An 8085-nucleotide genomic window follows, 5' to 3' on the forward strand; every position below is an offset into this window, starting at 1 on the left:
AACGCCCGTATCTGGCCAGAACGCAGGAGCTCCAACGGTGATTGAGACAACAATGTAGACAAATGTCCAACAGGGTGAAATGATGAGGTGAGGACATTTTATATCCAGGAGGTCAAAGGTCACTTTTACTGTGACATCATCATGTTTTAAGACCGAGTGTGGGGACGGAGGAGGACAGGGTGGAATTAAGGCTGAGGGAGCCTCAACGTGGTCGCAGGACACATAGTTGAACCGTGTGAATGACCAGGTGTGTGAATGATCAGGTGTGTGAATGATCAGGTGTGTGAATGATCAGGTGTGTGAATGATCAGGTGTGTGAATGATCAGGTGTGTGAATGATCAGGTGTGTGAATGACCAGGTGTGTGAATGATCAGGTGTGTGAATGACCAGGTGTGTGAATGATCAGGTGTGTGAATGATCAGGTGTGTGAATGATCAGGTGTGTGAATGATCAGGTGTGTGAATGACCAGGTGTGTGAATGACCAGGTGTGTGAATGACCAGGTGTGTGAATGATCAGGTGTGTGAATGACCAGGTGTGTGAATGACCAGGTGTGTGAATGACCAGGTGTGTGAATGATCAGGTGTGTGAATGACCAGGTGTGTGAATGACCAGGTGTGTGAATGATCAGGTGTGTGAATGATCAGGTGTGTGAATGATCAGGTGTGTGAATGACCAGGTGTGTGAATGATCAGGTGTGTTCAGGGAGGTGACCACGATGATGCCAAACAGAGAGACCACCATTTAAACAGCTGATGTGTTTATGTGAAGGAAACAGATTGCAGGTTCCAGCGAGGTCACATGGTACCGACCCGTTACTACCACCTTTCCCCTGATTAAACGTGTGTGTGTGTGTGTGTGTGTGTGTGTGTGTGTGTGTGTGTGTGTGTGTGTGTGTGTGTGTGTGTGTGTGCGCGTGTGCATGTGTGCGTGTGTGTGTGTGTGTGTGTGTGTGTGTGTGTGTGTGTGTGTCTACTGACAGATTTAGGGTTTTAATTAACTTTTTCTGTCACTCTCACACACACACACACACACACACACACACACACACACACACACACTATTATTTGTGTAGGATATTGAAAAACTAGCTGTCATTGTAATAGATGAGGATTCAGGGATTAACGTCATCTGGAGCTGCAGAAGCTGAACTCTAACAAACGAGGGTTCCTCTCAGACACCGAGCTTTTTACTTTTGCACAAAACTTCTTATTTTTGCCGTTTTGCACAGCCGTTACTCGGTGCCCTCTGTCACCATGACGACCTGGGATCAGAATCAGAATCACTTTGTTGGCCATGTATGTTGACACATACAAGGAATTTGACTCCGGTTGTAGCATCCAATACAAACAGAACAGACAGACATAAATAGACATATAAAACAAATAGACATATTTACAGGATAGGAATGAATGAATATATAAATATATACACCTAAAACAATGGTGCTATTGCACCTCGTGCAAATGGTGTTGATGCTGTTGGGTGTCGTGCAAAAAGATCCAGTGATGTTGAACATGACAAGTGTTGAGCAGAGTGACGGCCTGCAGATAAAAACTGGTCTTGTTCCTGGTTGTTCTGGTGCTCAGTGCTCTATAGCGCCTCCCAGAGGGGAGGAGGTGAAACAGAGGGTGTCCATGGTGGGATGATCTGCAGAGATGCTACCGGCCCGTTTCCTGACTCTGGATGTGTAGAAGTCCTGAATGGAGGGCGGGTCGGAACCGATGATGTTCTCCAAAGTCCTGACTGTCCGTTGTAGTCGGTTCTGTTTGGTGGCCGATCCGAACCAGACGGTGACGGAGGTCCAGAGAACCGACTGGGTTATGGACCAGTAGAAGAAGATCAGTGTAGATGGAAGGATACAGTCCTTGTAGGGAGGAGGTATCACAGGCAACCTATTGAAGCGATGCATCACACGCTAACCTGCATGTTCCTCTGAACACGCTCCGTCACATCACGTGTGCGTCACAGTTTCTTTCCGTCCTCTTCACGGCTTCATCTCCATCAGACAGGTTTCATCTTCCTTCCTGATCTGATCATGTTTCCTTCATTTCTGTTCTTCTATCAGTTAAACGTTGTTGAACGGATCTTTTCTGTCCGTTGTGTTCATTCTTCAGACAAAGTTAAAACAGCTGCTGAGTTTCAGTCATTAAAACATGAATCCTCCTGTTTTATTGTGGAACTGTTTGACATGTGGTGTCTGCAGCAGGAGGAGGACGTGTTTCTGGTTTAGATTAAAAGACTGCAGAGGTAGACGTGATGTCGGGATGTTTTACAACCGGGAGTTTGAACATGGGTGTTTTATTTTGAAAATGTTCCCAGAATTTTATTTAGTTTTTTGCCGATCCGATGTGTTCTGTTTATCTTTAGTGGAGCAGCGCAACAACCGGGTTCTGGTGAGACGGTTCTGGGGAGACGGTTCTGGGGAGACGGTTCTGGTGAAACGGTTCTGGTGAGATGGTTCTGGGGAGACGGTTCTGGGGAGACGGTTCTGGTGAAACGGTTCTGGTGAGATGGTTCTGGGGAGACGGTTCTGGGGAGAGGGTTCTGGTGAAACGGTTCTGGTGAGTTGGTTCTGGGGAGACGGTTCTGGTGAAACGGTTCTTGTAAAACGGTTCTGGTGAGTTGGTTCTGGTGAAACGGTTCTGGTGAGACGGACCACGGTGCAGCCGGTGGAAAACATCCTTTAGACATGGAGTCCATCAGCCTGCAGAGAACCTGAAGACCAGGAGGTCCAACAACCAACCGATATCTCGGTACCAATTTATTTTCCAGGGTCCTACTTGTTTTTTGTTTTCAGATACAAACACACAATCACACAAACACAGAATCACACAATCACATAAACACACAATCACATAAATACACAAACACACAAACACACAATCACACAATCACACAAACACACAAACAAACAAACACACAATCACACAACAGAACACCTCCCTGCCGAGGGACGGGACTCTTTTCAACCTCTGATGAATGTTGTTTGGACAAAATGGCTTCTTGCCTTCTGATTCAAAGCTACTTTTTATTGTTATCTTCCCGGCTGTTCCATTAGTGAAATGGGCCTTTCTTTGTGTTCTTATTGTTGTTGTGGTACTTTCAGAAAATGTACTTTTCCAGAATCTGATTGAAGCTACAAAGTGGTTTTATTATGTTCGCTGGGAAACAGGTAAACGTGGTGCAGATGGGAAATGGTACTAAAAGAACACAAAAGAGGGATAAAAAAAAAAATATATACATATATATTTTTATCATCAAATCTATTAGAATCTGTCGTCCTGTCTGCTGATTGGCTGTTCAGTCTGAGGCTCCTAATAATCCCTGAGATCACATTGACTTTTAATAATGCAGCAGGATAATGAACAGTAATAATCAACCTGATTAGACAACGTTTTCAGACATTTTTAAAAAGCATTGCAGATGAATTTCAGATCCATTCAGTCGGATGTTTAAAGGTGAATAAACTTCATTCAGTCCAACACAAACATGTTGTCTGTCTTGTCTCCTCCTACAGTTGTGTGTGTGTGTGTGTGTGTGTGTGTGTGTGTGTGTGTGTGTGTGTGTGTGTGTGTGTGTGTGTTCCTGTGATAACTGCACCTGAAAATGAGCTGTCACACATTGGTGGTACAGCAATCAGAACAGACTCCAGCAATTACTGACTGACAGCTGTTCATTAAATCTATATGATGATTACACGGAGAGAGAAAATGAAGCAGCACATTACCGGTGCTTGTTATGAGCTCTGTGACATGATCCTTTCCAACTTTACAGTTTTGTTCTACATTATAGTGCACACAGTGTTGCAGCCACTGACTGGATATAAAAGAGTTCGTAGCTTCAGGTCTGTAAAATGGTTCCGATCCAGAAGTGTCTTCAGCTGCAATACCAGCGAGTGCCACTAGAGGTCGGCTCCAAAAAGCCTCCGGCTCCATAGACTCCCATTCAACTTCTCTCATCAAATCCAAAGTGAATAAAATGTGTCCATCAGTTATCTCGGTGTTGTTAGCTAAAGTCACTCCTTCTTATTAGTTTTCTGGAGGTCCATCTGAAAATAATCCCTCATTCATTAGAAAAGAAGATTCAAGAAGACCTGTTTTTGGGGGCGTGTCTGTTTGATTGACAGGCCTGTGGTGCAGTCAGGTTACAGCTATCGGTGGGCGGGACGTAGTATCGTCAGGTTTCCGATCAGATCGGTCAGATCCACCTCTGGCTCCTCCCCCAGCTCGTCCAAATATGGTCACTTCCTGCTCCAAACCGCTCCGAACTAGCAGAGATGGTGACGGACAGAATCTGAACTGGAGGATTCATAATGTTCACAAACCAACAGGACCAAAAACAGGGCGTTTTGAAGCTTATTTTCTAATGAATGAGGGATTATTTTTGGAGCCGACCTCTAGTGGCACTCTCTGGTATTGCAGCTGAAGACACTTCTGCATCGGAACCATTTTTCAGACCTGAAACTACGAACATGTTTATATCCAGTCTGTGGTTCTGTCAGTGTGTGCCTCAGAGAACGTGTGTTGTGATATTGTATTCGTGGTGATTATCAGAAACAACATAATTGACTGGTTGAAAATGACTCAGAGAAAAGGATAATTTTCTCGGAGGTACGCTCTGTGACATGATGCTGATGTTTGTGAGTTCAGTATAATTACATATAATAATCCAGCGGTGATGTGGGGTTTTCAGAGCAGCATTGTTCCATTGAGACCTGGATGGAAACTGAAGCACATTCAGGACAAGATGAGCCTCTCTGGGTGAACATGTGTGCAAACCAGCTTCTGTAAATTCATTTACCTTTGAGAACACTTCATCTGTATCATCTGGGCTCAGAGGTCCACTTACTCCCTCTGAAAGTGTTTGGATGGACTGCAGCACTGAGAACAGCCCTATAAACCCAGTACTCTTGACGGCAGCAGATTCAGTGTCGGTAGAGGTTTGACTCCGCCCACACACAAAAATGCAAAAAACATAATTAAATTGTTGCCTCTGTATGTCAGATGTCTTTACATGTTTTATAACAGGTTATTCCAGTATACATGTTTGTCTTCACCTCACAGCCTGAATGACATAGCAACATGAAATCTTTGTTTTTCTTCTTTTGGACAACAAATAACCAATTTGAGCATCATAATCAACAAGTTAACTGCAGATCAACGCCCCACTAAACTCTTAACTCTAACCCCCCCCCCCCCCCCCCTCACACACACACACACACACACACAGTTATATACAAACAGTCTGTGAAATGCATGTTAAACCCAAAAACAGCCAATCCTTGTGTGCAATGTTTGGTAAATGGTAATTTAGAATTATACATAGCAGAAGAGGGACCATCCAGCTTGTTATCAGCTCAGTTCTAAAGCCAGCATCTGTGATGGTACAGGGATGCATTAGTGCACACGGCATGGGTAGCTTGAACATCTGGAAGGAAGCATTAATGCTGAATGATATAGTCAGGTTTTGGAGCAACATATGCTGCCATCCAGACAACGTCTCTTTCAGGGAAGGTCTTGTTTATTTCAGCAGAACAACGTCCAACCACATTCTGCACGTATTCCAACAGCATGGTTCTCTAGTAGAAGAGTCCGCTGATAAACTGGCCTCCTGCAGTCCAGACCTGTCAATCATTGAAAACATCTGGAGCATCAGGACATGAACAATACAACAAAAGAGACCCTGAACTGTTGAGCAGCTGAAATCCTCTATCAGGCAATAATGGGACCACATTTCATTTTCAAAACTCCAGAAACTGGTCTCCTCAGTTCCCCAACGTTTCCAGAGTGTTGTTAAAAGAAGAGTTGATGCAGCTCAGTGGTGAACATCATCCTGGAACAACTTTATAGAGACGTGATGCTGCATCAAATTAAAAAATGCCATGTATATAATATAAAATGTCAAGATGTTATGTCAAACTCTGTCTTCCAGAGCAGACACAGTCGGAGTCTTTTCTTCTGTAAAGTCAATAAAAGTAAATTTTTGTTTTGTCTTTTAATCCACAATTTCCTAGAAGCAACAAACATGCTAATGTGTGTATTGACACACACACACACACACACACAAACACACAAACACACACAGAGTTGATGCAGGTTAATCTTTATTCAGGCTCTTGTTCCTGACAATAAGTGGTAGAACAACAGTGAGGCAGCTCGGTGATGTTAGCAGAACATTTTTTCTTAATTAAAAAGCTTGTCTTTGTTCCACCTGAACCAACGATAGGAGCTATGTGTGTGAAGGAGATAAGGTGGCGAGTGGAGGTTATATAACAAAGAATGACACTGTGTTTGTGTCTGAGTGCGTGGATCTTACAAAACTTTGTTAATAACAAATTGGTTTGATTAAAATTTGACTAATTGTGACGTGTAACGTCATAAAAACACCACAAAAGCAACACTTCCTTCGAGATCTGACTTTTATGTGAAGGTAATTTGTAATGTTTTGAGGAAACATCCCCTGTGTAAAATGTAAATAAAAACAATGTGATTTTTGGTAATTCATATAAAGTCATATTTAATCTCAGCTAAATCTTTTTATCCTGATTTATTAAACAATGAAAACTGTGCTGCTGTTGACAGCTCAGTGGAGGAGCGAGTTATTGATGCTGCCATCACATCCTCCCCACATTGTACATCGTCATGTTATCAGCTGGTACCAGTGAGTACCTGTCTGTTTTGTCTGTCGTGTCCGTTCAGTAGTTCTTGTACACAGATGGAGGTTAGCGTGGGCTGTCGTGCAGGAGAAAATCTCTGTATCCTTACAAGGCCTGTGTGATGTGTTTATGTTGGACTTTGGAGTTTCATATGTGCAAAGCTTTCACTGTGCAGTCACACTGAAGCTGTGATTTAAGCACATTTCTTAGCTCTTTGCCACATTTTCTTGCCACTTGTAGTAATCTCAGTTTGTAGTTAATGTTGGTCTGAGGTTTGGACACTGACAGACACACATCTAACTTCCCCTAAAGTCCCACACCAGATTTAGACAGTTTTACAGACTGTGGAGTGAAATCACAGCCATGAATGAGTTTCCCACCAAACAGAGAATCAGTGAGTAAGAAATGTTATTTGTATAGTACCGGATTCATGGATATATAATCACAAACTGCTTCACAATCATTTAAAAAAAGCCCACAAACAGCATGATTTTGAAATCACAGTTAAAATCACAACCACAGTTAAAATCAGTTAAAATCTCAACCGCGGTTAAAATAACAACCACTTTTAAAATCTCAACCAGTTAAAATCACAACCAGTTAAAATCTCAACCAGTTAAAATCTCAACCAGTTAAAATCTCAACCACAGTTAAAATAACAGTTGGTTATTACTAACAATTCCTTTGATACTCTGAGGGTTGGAGATAACTCAGATTTATCTCATGGAATGTAAAAGGGGTAAATGGACTGGTAAAATGTGCAAGAGTATTTGCACACCTAAAAAACCTTAAAGCTGATGTGGTTCTCCTCCAAGAAACGCATTTGAAGAAATGGTATCCTCTCAGACTGCGTAAGGTTTAGTCCTGTGTTCCACGCAGATTTTGAGACAAGGGCACGTGAGGTTGCAATGTTAGTCAGCAAAAAAATACAATTCACTGACAAATGTTGTTTCAGACACCGTTGTTTCAAATACATTAAATAATCAGGGTAGTTTTCTTAAAAGAGCACTTAGTCCAAACTCATGTCTTCATCGTCGTCCTTCTTGTCTTTGGAGTCGCTGTCCTGGTCCGACTTCGTCTCCGTCTCCATGGCTTTAGCAAAAGCCTCGACATCTCCTTTGTTCGCCGCGTCCACGGCCTCTGCAGGCAAACCAAACTGGTTCACGAGGTGATAGTGACAGGCTTTCTATTCCACATCCCGGTTCTGTTGGTTCATGTCTCCGCTCCCAGCTGGGACGACGTCGACTTGGCTGACAGACGTTTGACCTCCCTTCCAAACTTAAATACACCAACTGGTACTTGGAGGGGATCTAAACTGTGTAATGGACCCTACAGATCCTCCCACTAACATGTCCAAATCTTTTTCAATGTTTATGAATGAGATGTGTAGATCCTTGGAGGCTTTCAAACCCAAGCTCGAAGGTTTT

This window comes from Embiotoca jacksoni, unplaced genomic scaffold (assembly GCF_022577435.1).
Source record: "Embiotoca jacksoni isolate LCO1_2020_lvr unplaced genomic scaffold, fEmbJac1.0.p SCAF_88, whole genome shotgun sequence".
Lineage (NCBI taxonomy): Eukaryota > Metazoa > Chordata > Actinopteri > Embiotocidae > Embiotoca > Embiotoca jacksoni.